Source organism: Protopterus annectens, chromosome 7.part0, assembly GCF_019279795.1.
Source record: "Protopterus annectens isolate FY-2018-M chromosome 7.part0, PAN1.0, whole genome shotgun sequence".
NCBI classification, from domain to species: domain Eukaryota; kingdom Metazoa; phylum Chordata; order Ceratodontiformes; family Protopteridae; genus Protopterus; species Protopterus annectens.
The window spans coordinates 390,173,460-390,192,371 of NC_056739.1; positions in this window are offsets into that span (position 1 = coordinate 390,173,460).

Genomic DNA, 18,912 nt, shown 5'->3' on the forward strand with positions numbered 1-18,912 from the left:
GGCTTTGGAGAGGGCTGTTTTAACCTGAGTGTCTGTTATTTCAGGGGCTGTACATTTTTCTGGTATGGTTATGGGCCATTTTGAGGGTGAGAGGGGAGTGAAGTTTCCACTGAACCTGTCTGCCAGGATGTTGGCGATATCGGTCGGTTCAGTGTATTTTGTGCCATTCTGCACTAACTCCAAGCAGATCTGAGCATTGCCACTAAGATTCTTGACATAGCTAAAGAATGCCTTGTGGTTATCTTTGGAGTCCTTGGCAATTTTTTTTTCGAAGCTAGCCTTGGATAATTTTATGAGGGATTGTAGTTTCTTGGTGATACTGATCAGGGATGTCTTCCCTTCTTGGGATTTTACACTTTTCTGTACTAGTTTCCTCCTTCTGTTGTATAGCTTGTTTATGTCAGGGGTCCACCAGACTGGATTCCTTTACTTGGAGGAGTGAGTCTTGGTTTTGATTGGGATAGCACAATCCATGCATTCTTGTAGATGCCCGTAGAATGCATTAGTAAAGGATTTTTTAGCTAGGACAGCATTATCCTTTAACATGGGGGCTTTGAAACTTTCCACCTCTGTCTTAAGTAACGTGAAGTTTGCTTTTGAAAAGTTTTTTACAGTGGTTTCCTTGACTGGGGGTGGGGACGGAATGTGGATATCCAGAATGATTTGTTTATGGTCAGATCTAACCAGCGAGGGGTTGACCTCCAGTGTGGAACACCGGTCGCCCATGTTGGTGATGACCAGGTCCAATATGTTGTCAGCTCTGGTGGGAGTGTTGATCAGTTGATCCAGGGCATTTGAGTTTATAAATTCCAGGAAATGTTGGGCAAGGGATTTAGTACTTGAGTAGTTCTCCCAGTTAATGTTTGGGTAATTGAAATCACCCAATATTAGGGTGTTTGGTAGGGCCTTTATGTTTCCCAGTGTTTCCTGAAATGCGGAATGGGGGTACTGGGATGTGGTGGGTGATCTCTAGCAAGCTACAATTTGAATTGCAGTTTTGCCCGTTGTTAGTTGCATATGGATGATCTCTGAAGTGCTGTGCCACTAACCTGGAGGTGTAGGTATCCTTGATGAATATGGATACTCCCCCACCTTTTTTATTTCAGTCCGGGTTCTGTAGCCAAAATGTATGGTATGAGTTGTAGCCTGGTAGTGCTGGGGTGCTCTCTGGAGCCTTAAACCAGGTTTCTGTTACTGCACATATATTGATTTTCTCCATACTGAGGAGTGTCTCGAGTGCATGCATTTTGAGGTTTAGACTTCTATCATTGAATAGCATTGCCCTCAGCTTTTTGTTACTTGTGCTATTTACGGTGGTGGGTTTGTCTTTTGAGCCTTGCCTAAAAAAGGCACTACAGGGGTGGCAAGAGCCTTGGCCAGTATTTGAAAGCCTAAGGGTGACAGGTGCATGCCTTCTCTAGCGAAGCAGCGTGGCTTGTCAAGCATGTAATCCCAGGTGGACAGACACTGGATCCCCTTTGAATGACACCAGAAACTTACCCAATTGTTGAAATTGATAATTTTTTCTTTATACTATGGTATCATTCTTGGTGAGGGCATGATGCTACTCAGAGTCAGGGTCATACCTGCCTGGGCTACGTGATCAGAGAGCTCTTCCATGTCTCTTTTCATGTAGTCCAGGGAAGTACAGCTCAGGTCATTCACAACAACATGGACAATGACAGAGTTGTATTTGTACTTGTTCTGGAGTGACCTGAGTGCTTGTGTTATGTGGCGGATCCTGGCACCTGACAAGCAGCTAACGTTAACCTTCTCCTTGTTCAGCCTAGTGAGTGGGACGTCAGTGTGCCTGACTGTAGAGTCACCTATTCCTAGTGTGTTGGGTATGTTATTTTGCCTTAAGGGCTGTGATTGCATGGCACACTGGTTTTGGGAAGTATGTGTTTCATGGTTTGTGTTGAGGGGGGTGGAGGTTGCTTGGATGTGTGCTTTGGAGGTCTCTGTTGCTTTTGCAGATTTTTATTTAGAGCGTCTGAGTATGTTTTCATGTATTTATGTGTGTTTTTTGCCGGTGCTGGTTTAATGGGTCTATGTGAGACTGGTGGTGTGTATTTCCCTTCTCCTCTTGACTGTCTGACCCAGTCTTGGGTTAAGAGAGCTTAGCCTCCAGTTTGGCTGTATAATTGCATCTTTTGCATGTATTAGTGTTTGGTTATAGGAGGAGAGGGTTGTCTGTGTACATGAGGCAGTTGTAACATTGCCTCAAAATGCCCAGATTCAACAGTTGGACATGAGAGTACACCTGAAACTGCCCTTTGGAGATGCCTGGATAGGTACAGTGAACTGTTTTACTGATTGGCTGGTAAGGTCGAATAGAGAGACTTGTCTAGTACTGAGTTCTGAGCAAGTGCCAGGCTGAGAAATGAATGGTCTGAGTGCTTAAGTTGAAAGTTTGTCTAGTTCCAAGGGAAAAATTGAAGAGGAGACTTTGTGGAGCCGGGAATAGTTATACCCTAGCTAACCGGTGCTGCCCGGTAAATGCGTTTTTTATAGCAGGGAAATGACAAAGATAGAAATTAGCCCAAAATGGCCAATGAACTACTAATTTCTGGGCTGATACCACTCCTCCAGGGACAGATAGGCTGCTTACAGCTCCTCTCTCTCACAGGTGAACAGAGAAACTTCCTTCTATCCAAGTATCTTTCTATGGTAAGGTTGCTGTAGTCAAGTGTAACACTATAATAGCTGTAGAATGCTAAACCAATGGCCTGCACACTATATTGTATAACACATAGTATGGTCCAAGGCTGTCTCCAGGCCAATATCAGTCACATAATGCTCTCTGTCCCTCCTACTTCAGGTACAAAAGGTATATGATTGAGGTAGTCCACTCTATGAGCAGACATTGTGTGGACTTCACAGACATTTATCAGCAACACCAATAAAGTGTTAAGCAGCATTGTTGATTCCTACAGAAATCTGTTTCAATAAATGCATTATGGCTGTATTCCATGCATGTGTGTTCTGCTGTCACTGCAGTCAAGTATAGCACTGTAATAGTTCTAGAATGCAAAATTAATTCAGTCACATAATGCTGTCCTTTTCTCAAACTCCAGGAAAAATTGGTATACGGTTGAGGTAGCCCATGTTATGAGCAGATATGATTCTGCTAACATTTCACAGACACTTATCAGCAATGCCAATAAAGTGTTAAGCAGCATTGTTGATTCCTGAAGAAATCATTTTCAATAAATACAGTATGGCTGTATGCCATGCATGTGTGTTCTGCTGTCACTGCGGTCAAGTATAGCACTGTAATAGTTCTAGAATGCAAAATGAATACAGTTACATAATGCTGTCTTTTTCTCCCACTCCAGGAACAAATGGTATATGGTTGAGGTAGCCCATGTTATCAGCAGATATGATTGTGCTAACATTTCACCATCACTTACAGCAATACCAGTAAAGTGTTAAGCAGCATTGTTGATTCCTAAATACATCTGTCTACATATTCCCAGAATGGCTGTATTCCTTGCATGTCTGTACTAAGCTGCTGCAGTCAATGTTGCATTTTTTGCAGATGTCCCCTGTAGTCACCACTATTGGGTTATATTCCTATGTCTGCCAGCTAAGGCATGACAGATGTCTAGTTTATGTACTGTACACACACATGCCTCTCAAGTGTCACAATTTGATGTAATGTAATTAAAACTGCCTAATCCACCTGACACAGGATTACCAGAAAAATGATTATGTGGAATGCAATGGATTATCATATCTGCTTACAGAACACCTTGGTAGTTATAGAAATCCACATTATGTGAAAGTGTTCTGTGTAGTTGTGTACCTGCATTTGTTATTGCTTGGACCATACTGACCCATGCTAACAGCTTGAGAGGTATGTACGTGCTACATCAACTATAGGAAAATTGTAGTCACTGTACGCAAAACTGAGACTACATGCCTGTAAAGTATTTATTATCAGTGTTTTCAGGGATATGGTCTGCATTGTCAGTAATGGATTGTTTGTCTCTCTCCCCCAGCCTTTATCTTCATTTATTTATATTATTTATTATTATGATTTAATATTAACATATTTTGTTAAACTAACTATATTTTTGCAAAGTGTGATGTATTATTGTTATGTGTTATTATGATTCAATATTAACATATTTTATTAAACTAACTGTTTTTTGGCGATATAGTTTACTTCCTACTGGTATGCTATTACCATACTGACTGTTATGTTATTTTACACATAATATGCATTAATATGTATTTGGATTAATTAAAATGATGTTCTGTTCTGTTAATAATAACAATGGTTTGGTTATTACTAACCTTAACTTATTGCTATAAATCATTTACCACAGCATGTCAAGGTAGGCCAGTTCCGGCTGATCTGCCTACCTTGTCTCAACTGGCCATAGCACCAGCTCCCAGCACATCTGGGACCCAGATTGGTAGTGCCCCGTATTCTGCCCCTACACTACCTGTGGCATAGGGTAGTATCATCCCACGGGATGGGGCCTGCCCCCCCCGGGAGTGGTGGTGGAGGGGGTGTTGTCACCTGGGATGAGCTGCTGTCTTGGTGCGCAGGATAGTCTACCATAGGTTTAACTGCTGCCTGCTCCAGATTGAGGACATGCTGGCCAACCTGGTGGGGCAGCATCACCCAGGTGGTCATCCTCCAGCACTGCCACCCCCGGGGCAGTGAAGGAGCAATGCCCACAGTCCCATGAGTGGGGATGTGAGTCACGCTGTTACCGTCTGGATGCCCGTGGGACTTGGGAATCCACAACACCCACCCTCTCCCAGGTGTTCACCCCTTGATGTGTCACACATCTTGCCTTTCTGCTGTCTTGTCTGTCTTGTCTGTCTGTAAATGCATCCTCAGCTACCCAACTTACCTCTCCCAAACATATCTATGTCTCTTTCCCAACATTCCATTCTCACCTTAAAATAAATGGGCACCTGTCCCAAAAATATATATATTGTCCTATACATAACTCTCCATTTCGCACACGTGCCCACTGGACACATGTAATTTGGTCCAACTGGCTTGACAACACTGTTATGTTGTCCTCGCCCTCTCTCTGGGGTTGAGAGTTCAGAGTCATGTACAAATTCTGTCAAAGTGCACATTTGTTGCTGTACAGGAACTAGATAGCTATGGTTCTTCCCTACACCCTTCCTGCACATCCCTACCTGCCTTTCACTATGTTTTTCCCCCTGCTTGCACCCCATTTCACCACTTTCCTATCACCCCATTTTTATTTTTTTTATATCTTTTACTGCGTTGCTTGTGTGAAGTGCCATGTCATGTAGCTTCGCTAAGCTGAGCTAAATAGAGCTATATTGAATATATGTGTTTCTAAACTTGTAATACACACTTACAAAGTAAACACCTGTCCTATATTTCAAATCCAAGACCATCGTACCTGCAGACCACTGCATTAACCTGCCATGCCATACAACTCTTAATTAAAACAGCTAAGAGTACATAGAAATTGCCAGTTACAGTCATTAACCATGTTTCAGTGGAGCTGCGTGCAGCGCCTCGCAAACTTGATTAAAAAGTAATGGAAAAAATGGGAGTGTACCTTGGACTGTGGTGCAATAGTATACCACTAGAAAGCCAAAGACATAATAATGGATGTAAGTGAGGCCTGTGATAGTAGGTAAATGTGCCCTTCAGCAGCAACATGTAGAGAGACACCTGCTAAGGCATTAATGGCAAAATACATGTTCAACTGGGACCCTGGTGCACACATACATCCATATAAAGCCATGCACATACCGATGGATGATGAAAATGTATGTTACAGCCTATATATGTGCACATATATCTAGCAAATACATCTGCTGTAGCAGTGACTCAGTAGCTCAGTCTGTTAATCATAGGTTCATAGGTTAGCACTATGCTAACTGCCCTTATGGGCCATTTTAAGCCTAGCCAATTACCCCATGTCAGAATCAAACCTAGCACCTTGTGTTTCTAAGGTAAGCACCTTAACCATTACGCCAACATCCCACCCTCCCAATTGCCTGCAAATAGTACATTTGCCACACGCACTCCTGAGTTCAAATCCAGTGGTGTGTAGATGTGAATGTACAGTATTGTGAAGGCAGCAATTAATAACTGAGTCATGCACTCTTTATCCACACAATACATTTCAAAGACATGTTTGCTTTTCATTGATGGAAGTCACAAGCCTGCAGGTAGGAACACACTTCACATATCCCTATAGCAAAGCTATTTGTGCATAAAGTGTGACGTCATGCATTAATATACATTCACAGAGAATGTCAACGCAGGTACTGCAGATAAGGGCCACTAATATCGGAGTGCACCACACAATCCTTCCAAAGTCACTGTGCAGGTTATCATAGCTGCACAGCTAACATACACATTGGAAGTCCCTACTTGTAACAAGGCCTGCCCTCATGCACACTGCAAATTACTACCAGACTGTAACACATGGCCTGGCAGTTGCCCAAATGGTGGACATATTTTTTTTACTCAAGGACACACCAAAAATGTTGCCTAGTACTCTGTTAGTGATAGAGTTAACTAACATACTTACCTTAAACACATGCCTTAATTAGAGTGGAAAGGCTACCCTCACTCTGGCTCTGCCTCTACAGCAAGGCTGAGAGCTCCCACAGTTATTCCTACAGCTTGTTGTCCTCCAAAGTGCTCACACTCTCTGCCTGTTTCTATTACCTGCAGCAGGAGCTGCAGACTGTAGCATACACATCTCTCTGGTAAGGTTTCTGCTACAGGCCTACCTGCTGAGACAGTGTAGTCTTCTCATTCCGGTAATGTCCAGCAGAACATATCAGAAATGGGCCTTAATCTACATGAAGGCCTTATAGATTGTACAGTGGCCTCTTGTCACTGGCTGATGATAGTGCAAATCAGCTGTGTTGGCTACAATTAGCATTTCAGACCCACATATTGGTTTAGAAGCAATCACCTGCTGATGAGAAGGATGTTTAAAAGGAAAGCAGCCGGCTATGGGGAACCATTCTGTGTGAGACTTTCCTCACACAGAGCATGCCTTTGTGAAATCTTTACTATCACTACAAATCAACAGAGGAGTACTGCACTCCATCAGGTATGTAATTGATTTTGTGTACAACAGGATGCAGATGTCTGAATACACTTATGGGGAATAGGGACAACAGCATTAAGCCTGTCTTAGACCTGTGATAATGACATGTCATTGATCTACTGCTGTCTTGCACCTACATAGGACATACAATACATCAAGGGTGCATTGTCATTTCTCATTGTAGCACACTGGTCTCATTGGACTGTCCCTTTATAGTGGCTGTAATAGCACACTTCTATTTGTGTGGCACTGTTCTTATGACATATTATCGGGAGGTTGCTAGTAACGGACACAACATAGTAGACTCGAGTGTTTGGTGTATAATCATACAGCAGTATCTGTCATGGCACACACTGGAATACCTGACGATTGTTACTATCTCAGTTGTATCTACACACTTAGTATGTTTGAATACTGTAGAGTATGACATGTGTGACCAAGCAGTGGATAGTGCCAGCCATTTTGTCCTTGCTGTATCTCTACATAGTGTACTTCTACATATGTCATCCTGTATTGTGTTCTCCTTTTGCTGTCTTTCAGGAATCATATACCCTAGATGCCATGCACCCTTCCCTGATGTGGTAAATGAAATTATACTGGAAAGACTAAGGCGACATCATCACATCCTACTGTCCAGGGGGAGGCAAAACAGGGAACAATGGGATTCATTGTGGGAAGACCTTGTCCATGATGTGAATGGCATGGGTCATCAGGGCAGTACATATCAGCAGGTTCAACACCGTGCAATGGACATGATCAATGCTGCATGATGAAGGGCAGCAGATGTAGCCAAGGACTGTGCAATCACCAGTGAAGGGCCTGCAGCAGAACACCAATCTCAACCACTGAGGAATTCCTGATGAACCTAGGCACACACAACAGCTCCTAGGCATCCATCACACCATACATCATGGAGGTGGGTGACACAGTTTCCACAGCAAGTGAGCATGCAGGTAGGCTTACTGTTATCAGCACTGTAATACTGTAGCAGTCAGTGTGTCAGGCTGTACATACTTTTACATGGGTGTCAGGTCTTTGTTCTTTGGGGAGGGTTTAACCTCAGTTGTACAGTCATACACAGAATGTCACCAATACATCAAGTAAGACAGTAGCTATTGTATATGTGAGATATATGGATGTATTACCTTGTTGTGCAGCAGCATGCATTGATACTGACATTACCTCACCCTCAACTTTTAACAAGTCCATCATGTATTGTTAAGGCTGTGGTCCTGCTCCTGGTAAGCATGACACATGATTTTGTTAAGGAACATTTATGTTCTAATTAAAGTTAAGGGGCAGAGTAATGTCCTATTTAAGCATACTTTCATGTGTAAACAGAGTAGAATGTTTTTATTTTCCTGTCTGGAACAGATAACTAAGGCTCTTACAGGGGTAATCACAGGAGTGTAGTTGAACAAAATGAAATTCTTTGGCAGTGACAGTTAAGAGCAGATAAGCCTCCTGGTTTAAATGATGCAATTACTCTAAAATACCTTTTTTAAAACAAAAAGTTGAAAGGATAATAAATTAGGCAGTGAAATGTGTATTTAAATATATTTGTTAAGATGGGTGTACTGGGTTTTTATGTGTTGTTTTATCAAGTATAGTTTCATATTGATTAATTAAAAGGTAAATTTTACTGGTTAAGTTTTACTTGGTTTACTTGAAATGATTGTTATAAAGGTCTTAAGTTGAGTTTGGGCAGTGCAGTGGTTTAGCAATTAATGTTGTCGCCTCATAGCAAAAGGTTCTCCAGTTCGATACGTGGCTGGGGTGGCTTCTGTGCAGCGTTTGCATGTTCTCCCTGTGTTCACATGGGTTTTCTCTGAGTACTGTGGTTTCCTCCCACATTCTAAAGACATGCATCTGGAGCATTTCTCCAAGGGCCTCTGCTGAAAATAGGCTCTGTCCTAGTCAGACTTTCCCAGTCAACAAATGTTAAATAAATTGAGTGTGTATGTTGTTCTGAGGAAGTCTGTTTTTTGGACGATAGTGGAGAAGAAAAATGCTTGACCACTAATCCAGTTGTGGGTTTTTGTTATTATGAGTATTGGTGGATTTTTCATACACAATAGTGCAGGTATTCATGTACCACTTTTTTCTTTCTTATCACAGGTGACTGGGGGGGGGGCTGGTATCTGTCCCCTACACAACTGATGTCAATGTCTCTTCGGGCTCTGATGATGATGGTGGCCACACTGAGGCACAGGTGGGGGTGTCAGGGAGTGAATCTGTCCCAGAGGGAGACATCCCTCTTCTGCCTCTATTGTCACTGCACACAGTCAGTATGCCCACACATGCCCAGTCCCTGGACGCCACAGATGTTGGACAGTCAGAGAGTGGGAAAATTGAACTGGAAAGTGTGGCAACTATGGCTTCGCTGAGTCTAGATACTGGCGATAGCCAGAGAGCTGACAACATCCCAGATTGGCAGATTGACAGGGGTGCTTGTAAGAGGCTTGCTGTCCACCCACCACCTGTTGCAAGTGTCACATCATGGGTCACTTGGTGCATGTTTCAGGCCATCATGGAGGCACAGGCACATTCTGAATGGACACCAGATGTATGCTTAAGGTTTTGGATGCAGCACAGTCTGACATCTGTGACTGCCTCCACCACATTGGGGACACCCTGGATCAGTTGACTGATGCAGTGGACAGAAGGTGGGTTGAGACAGTGTCTGTCTTGGACTGCACATTGTCTGTGCTGGGACATGTGGTTGGAGTTAAGAATCAGACTCATGGACATAGGTCAGCAACCCCATCTGTTGAGAGTCCATGTGGCCATGCACAACCACACTCTCATAGTGGCAGTACATCCAGTGCTACAGAGGGGTGTATGCTATCCACACCACAAAGTGTCAGTCCATGGTCTCATGGTCCTGGGAATTCCTGTGGGGGAAATGGTCCCAGCAGACAGCAGTCACCATCAGTTAGTAGCACCACTTCTGATCTTGGCATGGAGGTGCCAGTGCAACTCCTGGCAGAGCCAGTTCCCGTGTTCGGGGCCAAAGATGGTGAACTGTCAACTCTACCATGTACAGTCCAAAGCTGTCCAACACACACACATGCAGGGCTAGCACTGAGCTTGACTGTGTAGATGCACACACTCACACACCACTATCAAATGCAGGTCACCTACAGACACACACAAAACCTTTCCATGGTCCATCTTACCTGCTTCCCTTCCTGACTCACGCATATGCTGTCAACTTTTTGGGTCAGCCTAGGCCTCATGCACCCCTACACAACACCCTGTGCAAGTGATAATACCTGTGCCATATCCCTGTCACCCTTGCCATCGCTGCAGGGAAATGAAGCTATGTGTCTGATGCACAGGGTGACTATATTAGTTAACATGTACTTGTGTAATGCAGTGTTGTTTTGCCATGCCACATGTAGTGGTTAGCGACAGATACTTTATGCTGCCATTTGTCATGAGTATGCCACATACTTTTGTGTACCTTATGTTGTATGATGTTGTAATGGCTGTATAGTTACACAATGACAGGTGTGTCATGGACCTGTTTATGTTTTTGTTTCAGGAGTCTGTTGGGATAACCTATGGATACACAGCAGCAATAAAGCAACACACACAGGATAGCATGTCAACACAGCACAAATATGTCTTCAGCAAGGTACAGCACAGGTTCATATGTGTACAACAGGCTAACAAGGGTAATGGCAGCATTCAGCATACTCATGCATCCCTAATCTGTGAACAGGTCTGCTACCCTTTATAAGTGTCACCAGGGTTTTGGGAACACATACATCTACAAGCTGTCCTAACAGAGATGACCCATCTACAAATATCCTGTGTCCATTATAGACAGTTGCCCAACACCAGTTATGATCGCATCCCATTTTGTAACCTGCACATGCTGTGTCACAGCAGATGTGTGCTTCACATGCATGGGGGGGGGCCTGTTTCATGTAGGGCATACTGTTTGTGTTACATATCTGTCTCTCCAGAATGTACTATGTATACCACAGTGATGTCATAGCCATGTAGAACATGTGAGAGACATGTGTTAGTCCTGTCATAGATACGTAGGAAGTACACAGTGAGATCCAATCCCCTCCAAAGCATGTAGGAGAGAGACTACACATGTATGGCCATGACACAGACTCCATAGGACAGGTTATCTACATTGTATGCTGGTGTACCATGGAACCTGTGTGGCTGCTACAGGTATACGATATACCTGTGTAGTCACATAGCAAGGGTGCCATTGCACACAATGATAGGTGTGATGACTGCCACATTCAGTATAGCTGTGACAGTCTGGGATGTACATCCCAAACCTGTCTGTATAGTTTGTACAACAGTGAATGCATCCCCACATCTTACAAGCCAGTGAGAGTCAAAGGCTACATTACTCTCACTCCCTCTGTCTATAACTCCATGTGTAATGGCTCAGCTGTGTGTGTTGTGCAGACACTGCACTATTTTTCAGGGGTGGATGATTTCCCACAGGATATTATTGTGCAGTCACTGGCAGTTAGTCTTTGTCAGTGTTTCAGAGTACAACTGACTGTCTCTTAGGCCATCCTGGATAACTGCTGGTTCTGTGTGGGATTCTGAGACAGCTCCCAGTATGGAGTCACCTGCTAATGTATTCAGTCAAAGGTCACTGACAGTGGCTGTGACTGCAGGGAGGGAATAGGTAGATGCCAATAATGGAGGGTGGTGAGCTCCATTGGTAACTGGCTTCATTACAGAGTAGGTCTCCCAATGCTATCTTCCCAGAGTATGACAGTCAGACACTTGTTTATCCACCAGCTGACATAACACTCTGTACATGACATACACAGTTTCCAGCAAGGCCTGCTGACCTAATATTGTCATATACCTTGTCAGGCCATGGTTAGTGGAGTGAGACATGTCTGACATCCATTGCATAGTGTAACAGTCAACAGGCTCTGCTGGTTATAGTCAGTAGGCATGATCTGACCTTGAGCAAAAGTAACAGTGTTTGGTCCAGTGTCAGTAGATGTATGAAAGTGTCAGTGCTCAGATCCATGGTAACACCTATCATGGCATTTCAGGTGACATGACTCAGAGATCTATGGACACTGTTTGGCACTACACGCTACCTGTCTGCTGTACAAGTAAGAATTGCAGTTACTTCCAGCATGTTGTAAGAAGAGACTCATGCAAGGTGTCTGTACAGAGCACAGACAAACACATTAGGGAAGTGTAATGTGTACACACTGTGTTGCTTAGTCTTGCTGTTGCTCACTTGCCCAAAGGATGGTCCCGGTTCTTACCTACAATGCCCTGCAGCAGTGCCATGACACCCCCACAAGGGAATCTCCTTAGAACTACCAGCACATACATCCCTTATAGACAGTACAGACATATATGTCAAGACAGCCATTTATTACCTCCTGTGGGATGGTTGCCATAGCTTGACTGCATCTCCCCCTACAGATGGGACAGGCAAGTATGCAGAGCTCTACACCCATGCATTATGTCAGCAGCATTACAACTGCATGAAATCTGCTGTATGTGACAGGAGGGACACAGGCTCATCATGGCGCAGCAAACCTGGCTGGTGGACAACTGCCATTAGCAGGCTGTACAATAACAGGTGGACAGTGCTGTGTGACAGTTCGGGTGAGGGTGCCTCCCCCAACATGGAGGCACTACCTCCTCAGCTAAAAGAAGCACATAGTGTTGTTGTGATGTTCTGTAGATATGGTATGTGACAAAAGCAGCCACCACACAAAGCAGAATCACAACACACAGTGTAGTTACATGTGTGACCTCAAAAGACAGGATCAGATTGTCAGTGACCTCATACATCATGATACCACATACGATGGGCCTGTACTCATACCTTACCTGTACACCCACACTGCCTACATCAGCTTCACTCCCCACCACATATGACACATGACATTCCTACAACCTGTCCCATACCTTTCATATTTACAGAGCAGTTCATAACTGGCCTCTCACTGAAAGAAACACAGCATCTATTGCATATGCTAACATTCCTGGCTGCATCCCACATGTGATCTGACAAGGATGACTAACACCATTGGAAAACCCTTGCAATCATACCAACACTACTGGCTGCACACCCACTGAGTGGGCAATGGCAACTGTTATACCCTTGCACAGAGATGGTGCTTCCACTGACCAACATAACTATGCACCTCTTTGTCTGAGTATCCATATCTGTATGTCTGTAGGGATGATCATCATGGAGCTGCTCAGCACACATATTTTTGAGCTACACACAGTTGACTGTACACAGTTTGGATGTGTGGCAGAGGGAGCATGACTGTTACATGTGGCGGACGTTTCTGAGGCAGTCACCATGGACTTGGGTGAGGGTATATTAGGGCATACAACCCCCTAGACTGAGCCAAGCCATCTGACTATATCCCCACTCAGGCAAAAATTACAAAGCACCTACTTAGGCATCCACAATACTGTAATTGTAGGGGTCACTATGTGGCCCATTGCTGGGACACATACGCAACATAGGGTCATTTGCCTCCAATAGTTGATCTATAAGCAGCAGTGCTCAACAGGGTGCAGTCCTGGCTCCTCTACTGCTTGGAATACATTCAACCAAAATACATGCGACTACTGACTGAGTGTGGCTAACAGTGTTGGTTGATGCCTGAAAATTGTGAGCACTCATTGAGTCTCTGTGGTATGTCACTATCCTGCAAGAGGGTGTTGTGAATACATGGCTGTTGACATACTAATGGTCATAAACTCCATGCAATTATATATATGTAGTATAATTTCCATCAGTTAGACCAATGTGCCTGGTAAGTAGCACATCAGTCACAACATGTGATGTACATGCTCAGGGGTGAATGAACTGGGTACACAGACCTGGCCATACAGATTTACACCTAATGTGCCTCAGATCACCATGTCTCTACAGTGGTATGGCGGGAATCATATGGCATAGTTTAGGCCACAGTCACCCATAAGTGACTTACTCATAACCTCCAAGTACTCTTCTCTCAGCATGCCAATATCTGAGTGCAATGGCCATTTGGTGATGTACAATTCCAAGCAGTACTGGCAGTTGCACACAACAGTATGATCCCTCACAAGGACACTTCACGTCTTCAGTATGTGTTCAATGGGGATCATCTGCAATGAGTGTCATTGTCACCTGTGGCATATAGACTACTCAGAGGTGATCTGTGCCTTGCATACAGGGCAATGTGTGACCCTGCTTGATTGCATATGCTGCCTATCTGTAGGAGGTATAGTAGATGGATAACTCACTGTAAGGACATTAACTTCTTATGTGACCTCTTATGTGACATTAGTACTACAGGCTTGTGGGACAGATTTGTCTAGCAGACTTAAACACACCCTTGAAAGAGAACCCTGCCTAATGGCACACCGAGCACCTCAATGTACCTCAGTGCATGCCATCTGTATGATTAGCTGGGCAACCGAAATCTTAACAACATTTGCCTGTGTCCCTCTTTGACTGGGGCAATATATGCTGATCCTGTAACTATGGATATAAAGATGTCTATGATTGTGAGGGCTGTATTTCCATTATGCTAGTGAAGTTCAAACATCCTATGGTTCCATAACATGATGTAAAATGCTTTAAAAGGCTTACACACAAACATGGCTACATTGAGGCTAGCACCACTTCCAATCACTGTGTACAGGACATGCCAAGTCTGATACTACACTGTCAGATGGAAGTCTTAAGGTGGATGACACCATCAGGCCTTGTAAAAGAGGTCAGTTTGAAAGCCAGCAGCAAGTTACAGGGCCAAAAAGTGCATAACCATTGCAGGTGGATAGCCCATGAGGGCATGGCAGTTGTTTTGCAGGGGTACACACACACACACACACACACACACACACACACACACACACACACACACACACACACACACACACACACACCAAGTAGCCTGGTATGAGATTAGGACCCCTACATCTCTACTCTTATACACTATAGATCACAGTATTTATTGCACATGCCACGACAAGTCTAATGCTACACTGTCAGCTGGAAGTCTTAAGATGGATGATATCATCAGGCCTTGTAGAAGAGGGCAGTTTGGAAGCCAGCAGTAAGTTACAGGGCCAAATTGTGCATAACCATTACAGGTGGATAGTCCATGAGGGTGTGGCAGTTGTTTTGCAAGGGTATACACACACATGCGCACTAAGTAGCCTGGAGTGAGGTTGGAACCCCTACCTATCTAGTGTTATTCACTATAGATCACAGTACTTATTGCATGCCTCACAGGTTGATTCTGTTGTATATGTGATTACAGGCACAGTACTTGTGCATTACACAAAATAGGCTTGTGTTGAAGAGCATCTGTGGCCTGCAGAGTGATATTGCTTCGTACTGTTATCTGCATCTAGTATCCTAGCAGTGGGATAACTATTATCCTACCTATGTGTGTACAGTTACCAGTATGGCCATATGTGGCTGCTTGCAGTTAGATAGGCAAACCTGTGGGCAGGAACAATGTGCCCTGTCCATGCATGCATTGACAAGATTGTATTTTACACCACCTGCTCACTTGCGTCTCTCTACATGATGACATCCAGCAGGCACAGGGATCTATAGATAAGTGAGTTATGTACTGTTGCTCCCTTAGTTTGGATCCTTTGAGCAACAGTATGGACGTGTGATAGTGCATATTTACTTTACTCACCATTATTGGAGTATGTAGGACAACACAGACATCTACACACATATTTATGTAATTAACAGGGATGTATATATAAATGTAGCTGTGTGTGTGCATGATATGTACATGTGTTATGTAGATATATTGGGAGAGTCTATGTATCGTTGTGATATATATAGCTATATATGTCGGTATATTTCGATTTAACACTACATAATGATAGATATACTATGTATGTGAGAGAGACAGTGATAAATGGATATGTATACATATATGTCTGTATGTATAGACATATCTATGCATAACAGGTCATTCTGATGATGGGGCAACATAATTGCGCTCATTTTAACTGTTTGGGCATGCCCAGTGGAAATGTCAGTACTTATAAAGTGACGCCAGGTCACACCAACATGTACTCCAGCCCAGGATTTAGTGTGTTACAGACCATACCTCTCAACTGTCTAGAGTTTCACAGACTGTCCTACGTTTTGGCTCATAATTTTGGTCTGTTCCTCATACAATTTGTGTTTTTTTGGCAAATCACTTGGATGTTCTGAGGATTGATGTCACTAAATAATGACATACATTTGAGTTTCTGACTTCAAATCCTTCAGAAGAATGTCTGTTGAAGCAAAACCTGTTATTCTAGCAACTTTTTAAATTTATGAGAGCAGTATTTAAAATATTCCCCCATTTGTGGGCCTTTGTTCCCCCATTTTGTCAAGGTTGAGAGGTATGTTACACACATTGAGATCTGTCCCTGTTTCTGCAGTACTCCACTTCACTTAAAATGTCCATGGCATTCCCCAACTGTCTTCTGTACTTAATATGTGACTGAGGTTCATAATGTTACACCACACACAGAATGACAGTATGTGAAAACACCAACATAATAATACCTCACGTGCAAAATATATGAATACTTCCAGATTAGAACCATCAACACCATCACCTGTGCTAACTTCCTTAATCCGGTGAGCCACACAGACTGCCAGACAGAGAGGAGTCATTTGCTACACATTCAACAGCATAAATATGTACATTGTTATTTCTGCTTTACGTGGGACATACAGTATGTGTTAGAGTACTATGTCACAGCCCTGAGATTGCCTGGTCTGCTGATATACCATTGCTGACTTACTGTTAAAGCAGTTATATGGGAACACTACTGTGTTGGGGGTGGGGAACAACAGCACATGATCTGCTGGGATAGGCAATAATCCAGATATCATGTGAACCCACTGTTTAGCATCTCCCTTGACTGATGTAGTGAATATTCCAACCATGAGGCCTAGTGATTATTAGGGGATACATATATTGGACTGGGTATCTGTAGTCCCATGTGGATGTTACAGCTGTCCAAATACCCACTATATCCTTGCATAAATGCAGCAGATCCATGCACCCGATACCGTATTATATTAATCCTGACAAGTAGTGTATAGGTTAGAGACTTACCTTGCAAATGCAGCAGTTGACAGAGCTGTAGTTCAGGGCTGACTCTGTGTGATGCAAGCAGTACATAGCCAATACATGGATAGGTACAGGTTGTGTGGGTTGTCTGGCATCAACAATTTAACTATATGTATGTGAGTAGGAGTAAAGTGTCAGTCCCTACTTCCCTAGGTTGTCAGTGTATGTGCTATGCATCGTCTCTTAGCCAAAGCCAGGGTGTACTGGGCATGTCTATGTCTGCTTACAGGGACATAATCAGGGGGTTCCTCCTCCAAGTCCTCCTGTGAGTGTGGCTGTGGTGACTTAGGGACTTGTGGGGGGGCTGTGTACCCCTTCCCTTTGCTGATCCTGCTGCAGCTGTTTCCGCAGGATCATATTGTGTAGCATGGCACATACTGTGAATATCTGTGCACATGTGGCTGGAGTGTACTGCAGGGCTGCACCACATATATCAAGGCACTGAAACCATGACTTCAGAAGCACAAACACATGCACTATGATGTTTCTAGTTTGTGCATGTGCCTCATTATGGCATTCTTCCATGGGTGTGTGTGCATTTCTGATAGGTGTCATCATCCACGGTTCCAATAAGTAGCCAGCATCCCCCAGTAAATGGCCATGTGGGATTCCCCCCTAACAAACATCTGGTACAGTTGTGATGCATGCCAGATATGGGAGTTGTGATAACTGCTAGGGCTGCCAGCACACACATTCATGATAATGCCCTGGGCATTGCACATGACCTGGCAGTTGATGGAGTGATACCCCTGCGGTTGACATAGATTCTACCCTCCTCACCAGGTGGTGACTTGCTGTGTACATGAGTGCAATCTATGGCACCCAGTGCCTTAGGGTATTTGCTACATGGTAGAAGTGCTGCATATTGCTGGCCCTCACCTCAGGGGTGAGGGGAAAAGAAATGTGCTCACTGGCATGTGGTAGCATGACATCCGGGAACTGGAGGAGTACGCTGGATGCTGATGCCTGTGAGACCCCCATCATGTCCCCAGTTGGTCTTTGGAAGATACCTATAGCTAGTATCCTAAGAGCTATACATACCTATGTTTCCACTGGGATGGGTTCCCCTCTGTTGGCTCTGGGTCTGAGTTGAGGGCAGCATTGTTCAGTGAGTTCTTGTAGTATGTCCCTGTCCACATATGTAGCGCTCTACAAATTCCAGCTCATGTAGCTCCTGGAAGGTTACCCTGGGCCTGAACACTCTTCTCCTTCTATGTCTAGGCCTATTGTCAGCAGCAGCAACACTAACCTCAGCATCTAGTATGTACAGATATAGCAGACCTGGAGCAGCCCCTAGCATTCTTTCAGTTAAAATGGCCAAGTCTGTCCTCCACTGGTGCAGAGTATGGGGGAAGAATCAGATTGTAGGGTGTATGCATACTTTATAGTGCTCTGCTGTAAGTGCTGACTCTGTGATCGGCTACTTATGATGCATTGCACCTGTGTAGTGTACCATTAACCTCATTTAATGGCCCTTGTCTAAGTTAAAAAAAACCTAATTAATATGCCATTGGCTTTTAGATACATTCAGCACTGTGGCACACAGTGCAAACATGCGCCTGTAGGAAAACAAGGTTTAGCAGTTAGTACTCACCCCCCCGCCAAGATTTCCATGCTCAGCATAGCTGTGCTCTGCACAAGCACACAGAAACATGCTCTCCTTAGCTAAACAAAGCTTAGAAGTGAGTGCACACACCTCACAGAAA